The sequence below is a fragment of the Balaenoptera physalus genome (genome assembly GCF_965194825.1).
Source record: "Balaenoptera physalus genome assembly, chromosome: 13".
In the NCBI taxonomy this organism is placed as follows: Eukaryota; Metazoa; Chordata; class Mammalia; order Artiodactyla; family Balaenopteridae; genus Balaenoptera; species Balaenoptera physalus.
The window spans coordinates 70,252,364-70,273,647 of record NC_138892.1 but is presented as its reverse complement, the minus strand read 5'-3'; the positions used below and the strand labels follow the sequence as shown (position 1 = coordinate 70,273,647).

Here is a 21,284-nt window from a genome sequence, read left to right as displayed (position 1 = left end):
ATGGGAACATGACAGTGGAAACACACAGTTCTTCAGGCAGAAAACCCCCTCCTGCACTCACGAAGTGTGCTTGGGCCCCATGGCCCAGAGGAGGAAATAACAGTGGGCAATCCAGCAGGGTTCCCAAAGGCAGCTAAATTAGTCTTAAATAACACCCTGCGTAGGATACCAAAGTGAAGTCACGTTAGTGTCATGCGATGTGTAGCCTGGTTATTTTGGTAGCTTTTCCTACAGTAAGATGAAGAAATCAGGTCTGCACTTTTCTGCTACAGTCTAGTCTCATGACCTTGTAACGGCAGTGTCTAAGCAAAAAAAGAATTCTCTCTCTCTCTCTCTCAATCTCTTTTTCTCTCTCTGACACACACACGCACACACACACACACACACACCCCTCTCAATAATAATCAATAGTTTTAGACATTTGGCATCTTAAAAGCAGACTTGGTGGGATGGAGGAGAGATTCTGTCTTCAGTGTGGAATGGTCCTGCTAAAAATTACCAAGTATTTAGTACTAAATAGAAGCTCTAACATCTCAGCGGAAGCGTTTGCTTTCAAGTTCATGGTTGCTTCACTGTTTCCTCCAGGGACATTAGGTGGTATTTGTCTTACACTTGTGCAACTTAAGCTTTGTTTCTGGTGATTCCCATAACCTCCACCACCAAATCGAAGTCTCTTCCACTGGTGACTTGCAGCTCCACCTCTAGATGGAGAAAATTGTGAGCAACTTTTAAAAGATTCTTCCCTAGTTAAAAAAAGTTGAAAAGTTCAATCAGACATTCCATTGCCTATTCAATGCACCTCCTAACGGAGGTTATCTCTGAGCCTCAGTTTGTGAAATGGGGCTAATACCTTTCTTGAAGGGGAGTTAGAAGAAAGCAATGATGCGAATTCCCTGGCCGCCCAGTGGTTAGGAGTTTGTGCTTCCACTGCCGCGGCCCAGGTTCCATCCCTGGTCGGGGAACTAAGATCTTACAAGCTGCTTGGCGTGGCCAAAAAAAAAAAAAAGAAAGAAAGAAAGACATGAGACTTAGTATAATATTCTCTTGACACAAACTTTGTATATATTAAGTACTCAATAAAGAAAGCTATTCAATTCACAGGCATGTATGTGTGCAAACATATATGTATGTATATGAATATATATCCTTATATATCATGTTACATATATCAGGAAAAAAATAATTACTGTTTCCATATTGAGCACATATGCGAAAAGGAAAGAAATTCATCTATACAGAGAGTGGGAAATGGAGTGGAAAAGACAGAGAGGTATTGAGTGAGGAAAAGTTCAATGAAATAAGACAAACAGACACTCTATAAATTAACTGTAGCAAAATCCCATTTGTATTCCAATTTTGGATCTACCAACAGATATCCTTGAATAGTCTATATTATTTCAAATAAACTGAAATCAACTGCCCTTGAACTTTATTCCTACTGTAAAAAAATATACTAAAATTTTGAGGCTAGTGAGTTCTAACAATTTTCCAAGGTTTCTCATAAGAACATATGGTTGTGTGCTGTCTAATTTTTCACCTTATTTTAAGCTGCTAAATCATAGCATGTGTTTATTATGCTTAAATGTGCAAAGTTGAAACAATGTTAATTTTTTTCCTGGCCTTTCATATGCCTCAAATGTTTTTATTGTTTTCCTAAATACGACTACTTAAGTCATATGGGGGCAATCTCTGTATTCACCACGTTTTTCACATTTAGCAAATTAATACAAATTATAAACCATTTGTTTCATGTCACTAATGAATTCCTTCATGTGCCATGACTCACTGAATAATTATTGAGATCCTACTGGGTGCCAGGTATTGTTCTAGACCCTGGAGAAACAGAAACAAGTCTCAGTTTCTGATTCAAACAGATTTATTGAATCTGTTACTGGGGTAGACAAACATTGTTTCAATCACTGCACAATGTGATCAGAGGTAAATACAAAATACTATGTGGTAAGGAAGGAAGTTACAAATATTCTATGGGGAACAGAGAGAAGTTAGAAAATAATGGTATGATAGAGGTGATATTTTAACTGTTTTTTTTTTTTTTTAATATAGCTACTCCAGCTTTCTTTTTATTAGTTTAGCATGGTATATCTTCCTCCAACCCTTTACTTTTTTAAAAAAAATTTATTTATTCATGTATTTATTTTTGGCTGCATTGGGTCTTCGTTGCTGCGCGCAGGCTTTCTCTAGTTGCGGTGAACAGGGACTACTCTTCATTGCGGTGCGCGGGCTTCTCACTGCGGTGGCTTCTCTTGTTGCGGAGCACGGGCTCTAGGCGCACAGGCTTCAGTAGTTGTGGCTCGTGGGCTCTAGAGCATAGGCTCAGTAGTTGTGACTCTTGGGTTTAGTTGCTCCGCGGCATGTGGGATCTTCCCGGACCAAGGATCGAACCCGTGTCCGCTGAATTGGCAGGCGGATTCTTAACTACTGCACCACCAGGGAAGTCCCTTAACTGGGTATTAAAAGAGGGGCACACATGGAAATAGTAGAAGAAGGTTTTAAGCAGAGAAAACGCATGAGCAGTGTCAGGGAGAGTGGAAAGATCGTGAGTCTTGCTGGGTTAAGGCAAACGAGGTCCCAGGGGAGAGAACGAGGAGCAGAGGGAAACCAACCCAGCAGGTGCATTTGGAAAGGCATTTGGAAGAATTTGCACTTTGCCCTGTCAGCACAGGACCCTTCAAGGATTTACTTTCAAAATACTGACTTAGTTCAAACATTCAAAAAGTGAAAATCAAAGAAAATGATATAGAGCTGATATTTTCCTTGGTATTTCTTATTGAATTTTAACCTGTACACTACAATATTATACTAGGTTTCCAACCAATTTGAAACATATTACAAAGGTCTGCTAATGAACTGTATGACAAAGGTTCAAAGTCAAGAAATTTTAACTGATAGGAGTCTGGGAGTAAGCTCAGAATAGGATACCACTTCCACGTGAAAGTTCTCTCCATTGTTACACTGTGGAAAGACTTAGTCATTACACTGTGGAAAGTTTTCGAAGTGAAATATTCTTCTACCTCATGGAATATTCAGGAGTCTTTTCCTTCCAGCTTACCTATCATCAGTGATTGTAAACTATCTGTAAAGCTATATTTGTAATGATCCATTCCTGTAAAAAATGTAAATTAATATTTCAAAAAGTATAAGAGCAATATATTTCTTTTGGGGTGGTGAGGTGTCTGCATAGGAAAGATAGAAGAAATAACAGACTCAGGATTTCAAAGAGGCCAGGGACTGATTTATCAAAAGACATTGGAAGCAGAGTTGTATGTGGACATTTATATTGTGATACAAAGTCTTTGAATAAAAGACAAATAATTCCAAGCAATGTTCAAAACAACGCCAGAAGCTAACACTCTCTAAAAAGAAGCAAGAAGCAGAATTTCTAAGAGTTAAAATAAGAATGATCCTTCATTAATTTTAATTTTATAGAAAAAGTCATATCTATTTCAACTTATAACCACTTACATCCACTGGCTCTTATTAATTGACATAGATATGTTGTACATAGTTGTTATTAGACTATACATGCAAAGTTGTATTTTTATTCACCTATTCTTCATATACTTCTATTCATACACAGTCATTTCTAATTACTATAATGTATTCTAATTAGGATCTCTACTTGAACCAATTGGAGAAGGAATTTCTACCATTTCCATATAAAAAATCACCACCATTCATAATCAAGTTGAATTGCATTTCAAAGTACACTAGACCAGGAATTAAGAGACCATATTTTAGTCCCAGGTGTACTATTAATAATCCCAAGTAGCTTGCTGCAAACTACTTTTTCTCCTTCAAACTCCATTTTTCCAATTATAAAATAAAATGTTTAGAAGGAAGATCTAGGAATCTTCCAGGCCCCAGATGCAGATCCTGATACATAGTATTCATTCATTCATTTATTCACTTATTTATCCGTTCAACTGATATTTACTGGGTATCTTGTCTGTGTCAAGTGTTGGAGATACAGCACCTGGGATACAGCAATGGAAAAGACCATCAGAAGCCCCTACTCTCCTGGAATTTACATAGTCATGATGGGAGACAAATAATAAATCAACAAGTAAATGCAGTAATTTCAGATAGCTATAAATGCCGGTAATATGATTAAGAATGTCTGATGAGGAGCAAGGATTTGGTTTGGGTACATGTGTACAGATTGACGTACAATGCATAATATACTTTGCCCCACAGTGCATCATATTTGAGTAACGTTTAATTGCAACTTTTCTTGCAATTAGATTTTTGTACCCACTGGTATAAATAGCAAAAATAGCTTATAGACATCTTATATATTGCTCTTTATAGATTAGCTGCCCAATTTAGGCAAAATCCCTTTTAAAGTATAATTATAATCTGGAGCATATAGACAGAATATTAACATAGAAGTAAAAAGATATTAAAGTGAAAAGGATATGAGAAGAGGGTCATTCAGTTGTTCATCGATGGGGCACCATGATAGATCAGAAGGTGGTTAATACTTGCCATGGCCAGAAAGGAAGCACAAAGGTAGAATCAAGAAGACCAGGCTTACTGATATGATTTTGCCTGGATTATGCACACTTATGTTTCAATTTTTTCTTCTACTAAATGATGAAAATATTTGTCCCTCTCTATTTTCCATTGAAGACATAAAGATAAATTTATAATTTCCCTAAATTTGAGATGCTATTCGCTACCATGTGCATATTGAGTTTGCAAAAGGCATATTCATCACTAAAGCAATCTGCACGTGCAGTAACAGTCAAGTAGAGCTTTGTTAGGATGGGTTTTGAAAGTATGCATTAAGTCACTATACAGTGATTGCCATTTTTAAAATAAAAATCAAGTCTATGTTTTAGATCATACAGAAATCCCTAAAGTGGTTTTCCTCTTAGCTGATTTGGTGAACAAGTTCTGTATCTAACAAACATCTCACCTATAAACGACTTCAAATAGTACTGTGCAAAATGGAACAGAAATGCAAGATAGGGGACAAATAGCTCAAACTGTGGTGATGAAGGATGTCTATTTCATTGACATACTTGTTCACATAGGAGATTTGGAAAATAATGTTAAATATGCCTCACTCTCCCAGAATTCCACAGAGGAGTGGATGAGGATCTTCCCTTTACACGGACAACACATCAAATGTAAAAAACTTTTTTTTAACAGGCCAAATTGTACCTCCCCTAAAACAAAGATGGGTTGGATCCAGAACACTAATTACACCAGCTTCTAAGCAGAACAGCTGCTGCCACCTCAAGATGCTCTGGGCAGTGTAATAAGATGAGTGGAATAAGTTGGCCTTCGCCAAAGAACCTGTAACAATGTAACCGCAAAAAAAAATAATAATAATCCACCCAATTTCCAAAAGTGACAAAATACTCTGAGAAAGTACCTTAAAGTCAGAGTTAAAGATACTACCACTACTTATTTAGAGCTAAAATTTCTCTTCCACAATATGGAAATAAAGTATACACAAACCATCTTAGATAAGATTTATTTACTTATACAGAAAGTTTTTATCTCAAGATAATATACATTTCTCAATCTGTTTAAAAAACAGTAATTAATGACCCACTGTACACTGAGGAAACTACTAAACAATCTTTAAAACAATTATTTGGTAATTATAAATGCTCTGGAAATAAAAGAAAATTTCTTTTAAGATAAAAGCTTCTAGTGATACTAGGTATCCTGAGATATAACAGGAAAACTTATTCCAACTTAAAAAAATATATATATGATGCTCAGAAGTGCCACACTGGCTATGTCATTAGAAACACAGGGCATTGTTCTGGGTGCCATTGTCCACATGGCCCCATGACAGGCGCAGTACAATTGTGTCCTGACCCCCAAGCTTTAAAACAGGACATTCGTGAGCAAGAGTTTCTCTTTCTTATCTTTCAGTCCTTTGCTCTTTGCTCGAGGTACACAGGCACAGCTGTCACAGCATAGACAAAGTTGTGGACGGGGGAAATGGTCTGGATGACATCAAACTGGCTGTGCTACGACCAAAGACTGGGAAGAGCTGTCCAGTCACAGACATTTTGTGACGTGACTATGATCTTTTCCCGCTTGGATCCAGAATCAATTTGCATCTTGTTTTTTCGATTAAATATGGAACATGAATTTACTCAGTGGAACTCTTTGCTTCTGCTTCCAATTTGAGAGAATGCACTTTGCTCTAGTGGCCCTGGGATCCTCCAAATTGATGTGAATGGCTGCAATTCTGTGCATGGCAGTGATCCTCAGTATGTGGCAGTAAGGGGCTACAAGTGTATTCTTCCCCGATTGTGGATGTAAATAAATAAAGAAAATGTCTTTTTAATCTTAAGATAATATCCTGTTTCACTGGCACACCTCCATGGCGATAGCAGAGACCAGCCTTCTAACACTGCATTAATTCTACGGAGCAAACATAACACATAAAAATTTTTTAAATATGAGAAAAAATGTGTTTTAACTCTCAAGGTATAACCAAATAATACTTGATGGTTGACACAGTGCACCTTTACCTACTCCTATTTCTTTTAATTTACTTTCACTGTCTTTTCCCCCTTCTCCATTATCTTCTTTTAAAGTATTCAAACTGCCCACATGGATTTAATAGTAGCTCAGTTTATATCAGTCATTAATGCTTCCTTAAAAACAGCATAGCTCATAGGAATCCTCATTACTTTTAACTTTATTGCTGTTGGTCAATCAACATCTTATAAATGCTACATGTCCTTGAAATATTTTTGTTAAGTTTTTGAAGATACAGAAGCACCAATGAAGAATGAAAGAAAGAAGAATAAACCCCTGTGCTTGGGCGAAGAATGTCAGGTATGTCGAGGTCCATAATCAGCTTACCTGATTGCTGTTTTGACACCTACTGCAAAGACATTGTGAAAGCTGACAAGATAACAGCCCACACATGTATGTCACCAGTCTGGGGTGGGAGGCAAATCAGATGCACCCTGTCTAGCCCTTAGAGCTTTGATTTTGTTGTTTGTGACGACGTTGCTGCATATACTTACAGGAATGGAGTCATTTGGTACTTATTGAAATATATATTAGTTTTAAAAGGATCTAAGTATTGGGGAGCAAACAGTGTGAATGTACAATATAGTTACTATTTTGTGATTCAACAGGTAAAAATTTGTCACCATAGAAATCAGATGTGCGTTCTTCTCTGAGGATCCCATTAATGTAGGTATTCTCAAAATTTCAGCCTTCAATCCTCATTAATTCTCGACCTCACACTCTCCATAGGGAGTAGCTTCTGTTCTCATGGCTTCAGTTGCGTCACTAAACTGAATCTTCTCTTCAACCCAGTCCTCTCACTTGGGCTCCAGACCCATATATGCAGCTACTTGCCAAATCTCCCACATCTGTCCTACTTCTCATCTCCAAATCTGAATGAGTCCTTCCCTGTGTGCTTCTTTATTCAGTGTACTCTGTCCAGTGAATGTCATCACCGTTCATCCAGTTATCAAGAGCAAAACTGAAGATCCTGACCCCCTCCTCCTCCTTTACCACACCCCCGCTACCATCAATCCTGGTATTTCTCCTATTTCTTTAATATTGTATGGATGTTCACTAAACCTATTGTGGTAATCCTTTCATAACGTATGTAAGTCAAATCACTATGTTATACACCTTAAACTTATACAGTGCCGTATGTCAATTATATCTCAATAAAATAGACATGTATATAAAAAATATAGAAAAAACAAAATCAGCATACCCTATTATTCTATTCTTATACAGTGATTCCATAATCTATCACTCTATTCACCATGGGTGACAACATTGTACCTATACACACATAAGGGTGAAGTTTCAAAGACACTAAATTGGAAAAATTTGATTTGTTACAATTACAAGTAAATAAATAAATAAAAGGAATCTATGCCTGCCATTCCACCTATGCTAAAGTGGTGGGGGAATGAGGAACCCTAAGCCCATTTACGACCAGAAGACACTGATGGACCAGATAAGGGCAACTTCTAGCAGTGGTTAAAACTCATGAGTTCTCTATTCACTCTATATGGCTATTATTATCTTAGAAAAACCCTTATTCCAATCCCTTTATTCTTATGGACTCAAGAGAGTCTCCTTTAATAATCTAATGAAAATGTGTTTCACTTCTGAGCTCCTTTATTAGTTTGGACAAATCTTATCTGGCTCTATCTGCCCATAGAACTTGTCATCTTGGCCATACCCAGGTTAGGGTATGTAACAATTAATGGTAACAATTAATGGTATTTAGACTTTCTTCCTTTTTTCCCATCAGTTTTTTCATTCTTCTTATCTTTCCTTCCTTCCTTCCTTCCTTCCTCCTAATTACTTCTGAACCATTAATACAGTATCTCTTTGTTTAGAACAATTGTGAAATCTACACACTTAGGAAGTATAACATCAGAAATTCCCTTGTACATTCTTCGGGATTGGTGACCAGTGTCCTAAGAAAGGGTGACTGTAATTTTCCTTGTATCTGATGAGATGAGTTGGGATTAATGAATGTCAAAGGGTAAGGATCAAGGGATAGAATATCCATTTTGCCAAAATCACTGTAGGAGTTTTCAATAGGGCAAATCTTTGTGTTGGAACCAACGTCCATTCATAAGAAACAGTAGACATTCTTTTTTTGATGATCTAATGGTGGAAATTCCCTGCATACTGGCCAGCAGTGAAGAAATGTTGCTTCAAGCAGAATTACTGATGCCTTTCCATTATACCACGTTAAGACTGCCAATGTAAAAACTTAGCTCAAATACCCCACCCCCCAAAAGGGAGAGATCATGTGTCTTGAGAGCAAGTAAGGAAAGACAGAAAGAGCATTAACTACAAGCTGGGGAATCAAAGAGATAGCCCTGGGCTCTGCAACCCTCTAGCAATACTAGATGAGTAGCTTCACATCTTGAACCCTCATTTCTTCAACTGTGAAATGAGAACATTGGATTAGATGATCTTTAAAGCCCCTTCCACCTCTCACATCCTTTGTTCCATAGTTCATCATGAAAATGATTTCAAAGAAAAAAACAGTGGGGTTTAAATAAAATAAATACATAGAAAAATGAGGAATATGAAGGAGGGTAGAGTGAAGAGTAGGATGAAATAGTTCCAAACTGCTTGATGGAATAAATACAGCTTTTTAAAAAAATGAATAAATGAGATCAATTTAACTGACAAATTCCTGCCATGCTTGTGGTCTATGAGTGTTCTAAGACACACAGTATTTTCCCACTGGCAGATCAGAACCTCCTCTGGTAATTCAGCTGAATTTCAGCACCGAACTTGGGACTCCACAGAACATAAGGGTGTATTCTGGGGAGATAATGCGGATTCTTAGGAGTACTCACTGGAGAGGCAAATATTCTCTGTTCTGTTTCACGGAACTGCTTGGCGGCAAATCCACAAGCACTGACTGTATTACTTGCTTTTTCTCATACTTTCTACCTAACTGAGGGGAGCCAAAAAAATAAAAAGTATCAGTGAGAGAGTTCTGTTACTAACTCCAAACTAGATGCTTACAGTTTGATACAAAAATTTAGTTTTTAATTTTATAATCTCATTCTTGAGTCTCGGAAGAATGAGAATTGAATGGAAAGGGTGTTCCTCCTCCCTTTTTTTCTTTCGGTGTAATCATTTTAGGAAAATTATTTTGCAATGCCGACTTTAAAACTTTCCCACTTAACTGCTCTTTCATTTCTGAGGCGCCTAAGCAACTCCCAAAGTTCAAAGATCACAGTTCTTTACAAGGCAGCTCAGTACAACGATTGTGTTCACACAGAGCAATGATCTGCAGTATTTCACGCTATTTCAGAGTGGTAACTGTTGGCAAGGCAAAACTATTGGTAATCCTTTCCACAGGTGCAAAATCGCCTCTGTGTATCACATCACTAGATCTAACAGCAATCAAAATGCACGCTACCTTGACAAATCTATGTTTAAATGAATTGAGACTCAAAACGTCAAGATGACTGAAGTTTCACATGCTAACATCAAATGATCTTATTTATAGAAGGTGGGTATTAAGCTTGTTTGCAACCTTGCATGAAATATGCATTAATATTAACTAATTTCATCTGACGGTGGTTTATTTGGCTAGGATGCACAGTACTATGTATGTGCCAGGAAGATTGTTGTTTAATAAGCAGAAGAAAAATGGAGCTCATAAATGTTTGTGGAGGACTGGAATGTTCTACATTAAGACTTAAATTTCAGTGATGTATTATTTAACAATTATAACAACACTTTGGAATTTGAAGTGTCTGATGTACTGTATAACATAAAACTGTATACAAATACCCTCTGTTTTGAGACAAATTCAGTAGCTTCAGCCTCTCCACTGCCACCCAGAGGAGTTAAAAATCAACAAACAACAAGGAACATTTCTCCCGAGTCAGCATTAGGAGGAAATTATTCTGCCATAAGGTTTCTTCAGGAGTTTGTATTTGGAGACCATCAGCCAAAGGATAACAAAAAAAAAATTTAGGGGAAAATTTCAAGTGACTGAGAGATCGTCAGCTGGAATTCAAACTTAACGAATGTGCTGGGGGTAGGGTTTAAAGTTGCAGCCTAACACAGCTTTTCTTGGTGTAGGGTAGGAAATAGAGCTTCTCTAAGCACGACCCATTACTTAAATGCATGAAAGCACTGACTGGAACAGCTGAGGTTTTTCAAAGCTTTTACCCTTCAGTTAGTCTGGATAAAGTAACTTGTTTTAAAGTTAATTGTAGGTTGCTTTTAAATACAGTGTGAGGGGTCTCCAATTTATGATTCTCCTTTTCGTTTATTGCAAAGATAAAAGTGGTGTGTGTGTGTGTGTGGTGTTTCAGTTGAAAGACTTTTATACATTTACGTCCTGAGCCCTCACTACAATCAAGAAAAACATTTCCATCACCTCCAAAAGTTTTCATGTGCCCCTTGGTAATCCATCCCTCCCTTCATACGGTCCCTAGGCAATCACTGATCTTTCTATCCCTATAAATTAGTTTGCATTTTCTAGGATATTATATAAATGGAATCATAGACCATGTAGTTTATTTTACCCAGGTGTTTTCACACAGAATAATGATTTTGTGACTCACCAATGTGGTTATGTGTATTGATAATATCTTCCTTTTTATTGCTGAGTAGTATCCATTGTCTGACTATACAGAAAATTGTGGATCCATTCTTTTGATAGGCATTTGGGTTAGTTCCAGTTTGGGTCAGTTTTTAAAATCTTAGACACTTTTATGTGTGGGTTCTCAATGTGGTTTTAATTTGCATTTCCCTGATGACTAATAACTTTGAGCATATCATATTCCATTAGGATGTTTGTCCTATTATTTACTTGAAACAGTTCTTTATATATTCTGGATACAAGTTCATTGTCTGATACATGTTGCAAAAAATAATTTCTACCAGTTTGCGGTTTGCCTTTTGATTGTCTTAATTGTGTGTGTGTTTTTTTAAACAAATTTTATTTATTTATTTATTTAGGCCACGCTGCTCAGCTTGTGGGATCTCAGTTCCCCTGACCAGGGATTCAATCCGTGCCCTCTGCAGTGGAAGCACAGAGCCCTAACCACTGGACCAGCAAGGAATTCCCTTAATTGTGTGTTTTGAAGAGCAAAGTTTTAAATTTTGATGAAATCCAATTTATCAATTTTTTCTTTTATGACTCAAGTTTTTATGTTCTAATTAAGAAATCTCTGATGTTTTCTCCTATATTTCCTTATAGAAATTTTATCATTTTAGATTTCATATTTAGATTGCTTTTAAACTAATGTTTATGTATGATGTATAGTAAGGTTGATTATTTTTTCCCATTCAGACTCTGTTTTGTTCTACTTATGTGTGTGTCTATTTTATCACCAATAGCAAACTATAACTTTATAGTAAGGCTTGAAATTTACTGGGGTAAATCCTCCAACTTTCTTCTTTTTTATTGCTTTGTTTATTCTAGATCCTTTGCATTTCCTTGGAAGTTTTACGAAAACGTTAATTTCTACCAAAAGAAACCCCTGGAATTTTGATTGGGATTTCATTGATTTTAGAAGTCAGTTTGGGGACCTTAAGAATATTGGCCATCTGAAGAATAATGAGTCTTTATTATATCTCTCCATTTATGTAGCATTTCTTTAATTTTTCTCAGAAATATCTGTCATTTTCAGTGTAAATGTCAAACATTTTCTATTAGATTTATTCCTAGATATCTTAAGTTTTGATTTGGGGTTTTTCTGGGTACTACTCAGAATGGATTCTTAAAATTTTGTTTTTCAATTGTTTGCTTCAATATGTAAGAATACAATTAACGTTTGCATATGAACTTTGTATCCTATGACATTGCTAAATTCATTTGTAAATTCTAGGAAATATTTTGTTGATCTCCTTGAATTTTCTGCATAAATAATGGTAGCATTTGCAAATAGGAACAGATTTACTTTTTTGTTTTCAGCTTTTTAAGTCTTTTATTTCTTTATTCTGTCTTTTTTCAATGGCTAGGACCCTACTCTAAAGATGAATAGAAGTGGTAAAAGCAGGCAATGTCGGCTTGCTGCCAATCCCAGGGGGAAACAGTTCAGTTTTTCACCATTAAATATGATGTTAAGCTGTAGGCTTTTTTGTTGATACTCTTTATTCATTTGATAAAGCTCCTTACCATTCCTAGTTTTGAGACTATCATGAATGTATGTTGAATATTGTCAAAGGCTCCTTCTGCACGAATTAAAAGGGTCGTATGGATTTTCTCCTTTATTCTGTTAATATGGTGAATTTTGTTTGATTTTTTTTAATATTAACTAGCCTTTCATTCATGGGACAAGTTCTATTTTATCATAATGTCTTATCCTTTTTATGAATTGTTAGACTTAATTTACTAATATTTGTTAAGAATTTTTGTGTGTGTCTTCATGAAAGACTTACTGTCTCCATAATTTTACATTTTCTAGAGTGTCATATAGTTGGAATCGTGTAGTATGTAACGTTTTTAGATTGGCTTCTTTCACTTAGTAATATGAATTTGTTTCCTCCATGTTTTTTCATGGCTTGAAAGGTTATTTCTTTTTAGTATTAAATAATATTCCATAGTCTGGATGTACCACAGTTCATCCATTCACCTACTGAAGGACATCTCAATAGCTTGCAAGTTTTAGCAATTATGAATAAAGCTCCTATAAACAGCTGTGTGCAGAATCGTGTAGATGGAAGTTTCAAATCCTAGGGTAAATACCAAAGAGCACAGTTGCTGGATTATAAGGTAAAAGTATATTTACTTTTTTATGAAACTGCCAAACTGTCTTCTAAAGTGGCTGCACCATTTTGCATTCCCACCAGCAATGGATGAGAATTTCTGCTGCTCCACATCCTTGTCAGCATTTGGTGGTGTCAGTGTTTTGGATTTTGGCCATTCTAATAGGCATGTAATGGTATCTCATTCTTGTTTTAATTTGCAATTCCCAAATGACATACGGTGTTGAAGATCCTTTCATATGCTTATTTGCCATCTGTATATCTTCATTGGTAATTGTCTATTCAGGTCTTTTGCCCATTTTTAATAGGGTTGTTTGCTTTCTTACTGTTGAGTTTTAAGAACTCTTTGTATATTTTCTTTTTTATTGAAGTATAGTTGATTTACAATATTATATTAATTTCAGATGTACAGCAGAGTGATTCAGTATTTTTCCAGATTATACTCCATTAAAAGTTATTACAAGATAATGGCTATAATTCCCTGTGCTATACAATATATCCCTTTTGCTTATCTATTTTATACATAGTGGTTTATATTTTCTAATCCCATACCCCTAATGTGCCCCACCCATCTTCCCTTTCCCCACTGGTAACCACTAGTTTGTTTTCTATATCTGTGAGTCTGTTTCTGTTTTGCATATACATTCATTTGTGTTATTTTTCAGATTCCACAAATAAATGATATCATAAGTATTTGTCTTTCTCTGTCTAACTTATTTCACTAAACATAATATTCTCTAGTTCCATCTACACTGCTGCAAGTGATGGAATTTCATTCTTTTTTTAGCTGAATAATATTCCATTATGTATATATATACCACATCTTCTTTATCCATTCATTTTTTGGTGGGCACTTGGGTTGCTTCCACATCTTGGCTATTGTAAACAGTGCTATGAACATTGGGGTGCATGATCTTTCTGAATTAGTGTTTTCATTTTTTTCAGATATATACCCAGGAATAGAATTGCTGAATCATATAGTAGTTCAATTTTTAGTTTTAAGAGGAACCTCCATACTGTTTACCATAGCAGCTGCACCAATTACATTCTCTCCAACAGTGTACAATGGATCCCTTTTCTCCACATCCTCTCCAACAGTTGTTATTTGTAGACTTTTTGATGTTAGCCATTCTGACAGGTGTGAGGTGATATCTCATTGTTTTGATTTGCATTTCGCTAACAATTAATGATGTTTAGCACCTTTTCATGTGCCTGTTAGCCATCTGTATGTCTTTTTAGAAAAATGCCCATTTAAGTCTTCTGCTCATTTTTTGATTGGGTTGTTTGTTTTTGTTGTTGTTGAGTTGTGTGAGCTTTTTATATATTTTGGACATTAACCTCTTGTCTGTAATATCATTTGCAAATATTTTCTCCCATCCCATAGGTTGTCTTTTCATTTTGTCAATGGTTTCCTTTGCTGTGCAAAAGCTTTTAAGTTTAATTAGGTCCCATTCATTTATTTTTGCTTTTATTTCTTTTGCCTTTGGAGACATATATCAAAAAATACAATTTATGTCAAAGAGTGTTCTTCCTATGTTCTCTTCTAGGATTTTTATGGTTTCAGGTCTTACACTTAGGACTTTAATTCATTTTGAGTTTATTTTTGTGTATGGTGTGAGGAAATGTTCTAATCTTATTGTTTTACATGTAGCTGTCCAGTTTTCCCAGCACCACTTGTTGAAGAGACTGTCTTTTCTCCATTGTATATTCTTGCCTCCTTTGTCATATATTAATTGACCACAGATGCATGGGTTTATTTCTGAGCTCTCTGTTCTGTTTCATTGATCTATGTATCTGTTTTTGTGCCAGTACCAGGCTGTTTTGATTACTGTAGCTTTGTAGTATGGCCTGAAGTCAGGGAGCATGATACATCCAGCTTTGGGTTTTTTTCTCAAGATTGCTTTGGCAATTCTAGGTCTTTTGTAGTTCCATATGAATTTTCAGATTATTTGTTATAGTTCTGTGAAAAATGTCATGAGTATTTTGATAGAGATTGCATTAAATCTGTAGATTGCCTTGGGCAGTATGGCCATTTTAACAATAGTAATTCTTCGAATCCAAGAGCAAAGGATACCTTTCCATTTCTTTGTATCATCTTCAATTTCTTTCATCACTGTTTGATAGTTTTCAGAGCCTAGGTCTTTCACCTCATTGGTTAAGTTTATTCCTAGGTATTTTATTCTTTTTGATTCAATTTTAAATGGAATTTTTTTTTTTTACTTTCTCTTTCTGGTAGTTTATTATTAGTGTACGGAAAAGCAACATATTTCTGTATACTAATGCTCTATCCTGCAACTTTTCTGAATTCATTTATTAGTTCTAATAGTTTTTGGGTGGAGACTTCAGGGTTTTCTATATAAAGTATCGTGTCACCTCAAATGGTGACAGTTTTACTCCTTCAGTTACAATTTGGATGCATTTTATTTCTTTGTCTTATCTGATTGCTGTAGCTAAGACTTCCAATAACATGTTAAATAGAATTGGCAAGAGTGGGCATCCTTGTCTTGCTCCTGAATTTAGAGGAAAGGCTTTCAGCTTTTCACTGTTAAGTATGATGCTAGTAGTGGGTTTGTCATAAATGGCCTTTATTATGTTGAGATATGTTCCCTCTATATCCACTTTGATGAGAGTTTTTAATCATGAATCAATGTTGTATTTTGCAAATGCTTTTTCTGCATCTATTGAGATGATCATGTAATTTTTATCTTTCCTTTTGTTAATGTGGTATATTACATTGATTCATTTGTGAATGTTGAACCATCCTTGTGTCCCTGGAATAAATCTAACTTGATCATGGGGTGTGATCCTTTTTATACATTGTCAGATTCGGTTTGCTAATATTTTGTTGAGGTTTTTTGCATCTACATTCATCAATTATGTTGGCCTGTAATTTTGGTTTTTTGTAGTGTCTTTGTCTGGTTTTGGTGTCAGGGTAATAGTGGCCTTAGTAGAATAGTAGAATGAATTTGGGAGTGTTCCGTCCTCTTCAATTTTTGGAATAGTTTGAGAAGGATAGATATTAGTTCTTCTTTATATGTTTGGTAGATTTTCCCTGTGGAGCTGCTGTTAACATTCTCTGCCTCTATGACTGTAGATGAAACAGTTACCTATCACAGTCTTGAAGGGGTGTTCTTATATGCGAGTGTCCCTATACAGACGTTTGGTGGGAAGGCTGGATTTGACATGGACACCAGTTATGTTTCCCTCAGTTTGTGCTGGCAGCTATCATCTTGGTAAGGGGTGTGGCTGGGGTTGGAAGGGCTAGTGCTGATGGTGGGTGTGAGGCAGGACTTCCTCTCTGCTTAGTGGCCATCACCCACCGTCAGGGGTGGAGTCCGATCCCAAGTTGCTGGAGCAGAAGCCTTGAGTGTCAGGCTCAAGCTAGTTTTGTTCCCTTTCGTTGTGTATTTCCCCTATCCCCATACCAGGACATTTGTCCCAGAGGAGGGGAGTATTGAAGCAAGTGGGGTCCCTGCACAGACAGATGTCCAATGCACTACTTGTGTAGGCATCTGTAGCTCCATTCAGACACAGCTTTGGGTGCAAGCCCCCTTTGTATCTCACAGCCAGTCACTGCCCCCTGCCTCCACCACCCCCGCCCTGTTGTGGAACTGCTTCACAGGGGTGGCAGGGACCCTCATGGACTCTCAGCATGTGTCAGGAGGTTAGCTGTGGTACAGTGGTCACTGTCAGAGATCTTGGCAGCTTCTGCGGTGCTGCTTAAGTGCCAAAAATGGCTGCTGCCCCACCCCCAGCTCCACCCCAGGACCAGGTCACCTCTGCATCCCACAGTCGAGTCTTTTTCCTGGTTCTAGCTGACCCAGATCTAGTACCACACTGTGGCATGGAGAGAGCAGGACTGGAGCATTTGCTCAGCTTGGGCTAAGGTGTGCAGTGTGGCAGTCACAGGAAACCCAGCAGCTGCTATGGCAGACCTCTCTCGTTATGAGCAGAGTCCAGGTTTTTCCAGCCTTTCTATCTGACCTAGCAGTCCTTCAAACAGCCAAGGAGACTTGTCCCTCTACATTGGACCCCAGGATTGGGATGAGCAATCTGTGGCTCAGCCTGCTCACTGCCCAGAATGGGTGTCTGCTCATGTAATCTCCCTGTTCCTGCCAGGGGCACAGGTCCCTACCTGATCGCTTTTCTTCCCTTCCTGCCCAATTACGTGTATATCTTTCTTACAGCCTTGGTTGTATAAGGGTTCTTCTGCCAGTTTCTGGTTGGTTTTCAGTAAGGATTATTCCACACGTTGATGCATTTGTGATACGTTCGTTTGAGGAGGTGAGCTCCACATCTTTTTACTCTACCATCTTGATCGCCACCTTTACATATTTTGAATAATAGTACTTTCTTTACCAGATGTGTCTTTTGCAAATATTTTCTCCCAGTGTCTGGCTTGTCTTCTAATTATCTTGATATTGTCTTTTGCAGAGCAGAAGATTTTATTTTCAATGAGTCCAATTTATCAATTATTTCTTTCATGAATCATGTCTCGTGTTGTATCTTAAAAGGCATCATCATACCCAAGATCATCTAGATTTTCTCCTATGTTACCTTCTAGAAGTTTTATAGTTTTGCATTTTACATTTAAGTCTATGATCCCTTTTGAGTTAATTTTTATGAAGGGTGTAAGGTTTGTATCTAGATTGACTTTTTGCATGTGGATGCTCAGTTGTTCCAGCATAATTTGTTGAAAGACTATTTTTGTTCAAGTTTTTTTGCCTTTGCTCCTTTGTCAGGTATCAGTTGCCTATGTTTAAGGGAGTCTATTTCTACGCTCTCTCTTCTGTTCCACTGATCTATTTGTTTGTCCTTTTGCCAATACAACACTGTCTCAATTATTGCAGCTTTATTGTTAAGTTTTGAAGTTTCCTAGTAGCAGACCTCCAACTTTGTTCTTCTCCTTCAATATTGAGTTGGCTATTCTGGGTCTTTTGCTTCTCCATACAAACTTTAGAATCAGTCTGTTTATATCCACAAAATAACTTACTTGGATTTTGATTGGGATTCTGTTGAATCTCTAGATCAAGTTGGCAAGAACTGACATCTTGACAATATTGTGTCTTACTATCCATGACCATGAAATATCTCTCCATTTATTTAGTTCTCCTTTGATATATTTCATGAGAGTTTTGTAGTTTTCCTCATACAGAACTTGTACATATTTTGTTAGATTTATACCTAAATATATCGTTTTGGGGAAAGGTAATATAAATGGTAATGCGTTTTTAATCCCAAATTCCACTTGTTCATTGCCAGTATGTAGAAAACTGAATGACTCTTGTACATTAACCTTTTATCCTACAACTTCTGCTATAATCATTTATTAGTTCCATCAATTGTTTTGCTTTGTTGTTTTTATCAATTCTTTTGGATTTTCTACATAAACAATCATGTCATCTACAAAGACTGTTTTATTTCTTCCTTCCCATTCTGTATGGTTTTTATTTCAGTATGATATAGAAATACAGTGATGATAGGGAACATCCTTGCTTTCTTCCTGAATTTAGCAGGATAGCTTCACATTTCTCCCTATTAAGTATGATGTTAGCTGCAAGTTTTTTTGTACATATTCTTTTTAAGGTAGAAGTTTCCCTCTCTTCCTATTTTGCCAAAAGTTTTTATCATGAATCGTTGTCGGATTTTACCAAATGCTTTTTCTGCATCTATTCCATATAATCATGTGATTTTTCTTTTTCAGTCTGTTACATGATGGATTACATTAATTTATTTTCAAATGTTAAACTAGACTTGCATACCTGAGATAAATCCTCCTTGGCTGTCGTGTGTAATCTTTTTTATATGTTGTTAGATTCAATTTGCTAATGTTCTTGAGGGTTTTGAACTACTATTGTGTTACTGTCAATCTCTCCCTTTATGTCTGTTAATATTTGCTTTATGTATATAGGTGCCCTTATGTTGGGTGCATATATATTTACAATTGTTAATCTTTTTATTAGATTGATCCCTTGATCAGTATGTAATGTTCTTCTTTGTCTCTTATTACAGTCTTTGTTTTCAAGTCTATTTTATCTGATATAAATACCCTTGCTTTCTTTTTATTTTCATTTGCATGGAATACCATTTTCTATCCCCTCACTTTCATTCTGTATCCATTCAGCTATCTTTTGATTGGAGCACTTAGTCCATTAACAATTAACATAACTATTGATAGGTACTTACGTATTTCCATTTTGTTAATTGTTAATTTGTGGGTTGTTTTTATAGTTCTTTTCTGTTGCTTTCTTCTTCTTTTGCTCTCTTTCCTTGTGATTTGATGACCCTCTTTAGTGTTATGTTTGGATTCTTTTCTCTTTATTCTGTGTATACCTGTTATAGATATTTGGTTTGTGGTTACCATGATGTATATATGTGTGTGTGTGTGTGTGTGTGTGTGTGTGTGTGTGTATGCCTTAAGTTTGAATGCATTTTAACAACCCTGCATTTTTCTCCCCCTCCATTTACTGTTTTTGACATCATATTTTACACATTTTTATTTTGTGTATCCCTTAACTACTTATTGTGGACAGAGTTGATTTTACTCCTTTTGTCTTTTAACCTTCCTAGTAACTTTATTATTGGTTTATCTACTACATTTACTGTATGTTTGCCTTTATCAATGAGATTTTTGTTTTGTAATTTTCATATTCCTGTAGCTGTGATCTTTTCTTTTCTGCTTAGACAAGTCCTTTTAACACTTTTGTAAAGCAGATTTTGTGGTATTGAACTCTGTTAGCGTTTGCTTGTCTGTAAAACTTTTGATCTCTTCTTCAAATCTGAATAATAGCCATACTGGGTAGAATATTCTTGGTTGTAGGTTTTTCCCTTTCATTACTTTAAATATATCATGTCACTCCCTTCTGGCCTGCAGAGTTTCTGTGAAATGTCAGCTGATAGCCTTATGGGGTGGGGGTTCCCTTGTATGTAATTTGTTGTTTTTCCCTCTCTTTATCTTTAGTTTTGCCATTTTAATTACAATGTGTCTTGATGTGGTCCTCTTTGGGTTGACCCTGTTTGGGACTGTCTGTGCTTCCTGGACCTGGATGTCTGTTTTCTTTCCCAGGTTAGGGAAGTTTTCAGCTATTATGTCTTAAAATATGTTCTCTGCCCCCTTTTCTCTTCTCCTTCTGGGACCCCTATAATGTAAATGTTAATAATGTTGATGTTGTCCCAGAAGTCTGTGGAACTATCTTCATTTTTTAAAATCTTTTTCTTTCTTCTATTCAGATTCAGTGATTTCCACTACTCTGTCTTCCAGTTTGCTGATCTGTTACTCTGTATCATCTAAATCTACTGTTGATTCCATCTAGTGTATTTTTATTTCAGTTATTATATTCTTCAGCTCTGTTTGGTTCTTCTTTATATTTTCTTTTTGTTAAACTTCTTAGTGTGTTCATCCTTTCTTCTCCTGAGGTTTTTGAGTATATTTCTGATCATTATCTTGAACTCTTTATTGGGTAAATTGCTTAGCATCACTCCACTTACTCCTGCTTCTTCATTTGGAACATATTTCTCTGTTGCCTCATTTTGCCTAATTCACTGTTTTTATTTTTATGTATTTGGTAGGTTGACTGTGTTTCCTGATCTTGGAGATGTGGCCTTTTGTAGGAGACATCCTATTTGTCCCAGCAGCACTCTCCTCTTTGGTCACCAGAGCTACATGCTCTAGGGGTGCCTCCTATGTGGGCTTCATGGACACTTCTAATGTGGTGGGCTGACTGTGGTGATCTGACAGATGTTGCTGGCCCCTGTCTGGTTACTTGCCAGGCCTTGCCTTGTGTGGAGCTGCTGGTGGGTGGAGCTGGGTCATGAGGTCAGTGGCTGCAGAGATTCAGGGGGCCCTGTGACTAGTGCTGGCTCCTGGTGGTGTGACTGGCTTCCAGGCTGTGTGTCCCAAATCTGGTGTCAGCCCGCTGGTAGACAGGACCAGTTCCTGACACAGCTAGCTGTGTGGCCCAAGGTGTCCAAGGTGTTGGCCTGCTGGTGGGTATACTGGATCCTGACATGGCAGGCTGTGGGGCTGCAGTGGTTCTAAAGCTGGTGTCCAT

General features: G+C 36.7%; 1 protein-coding gene across 2 annotated transcripts in view; it reads right to left on the bottom strand.

Moving 5' to 3' along the window:
• The window catches only part of ADAMTS20 (ADAM metallopeptidase with thrombospondin type 1 motif 20), a 310,626-nt gene that overhangs the window by 231,744 nt on the left and 57,598 nt on the right, over positions 1-21,284 (bottom strand). The window contains exon 1 of one of the 2 annotated variants that reach the window (XM_082422520.1): positions 442-10,813. The exons of the other annotated variant lie outside the window; for it this stretch is intronic. The gene's annotated coding sequence lies outside the window, so the exon portion shown is untranslated. Of the gene's footprint in view, positions 1-441; positions 10,814-21,284 lie in introns of those variants that run through there. 2 annotated transcript variants of the gene reach the window in all.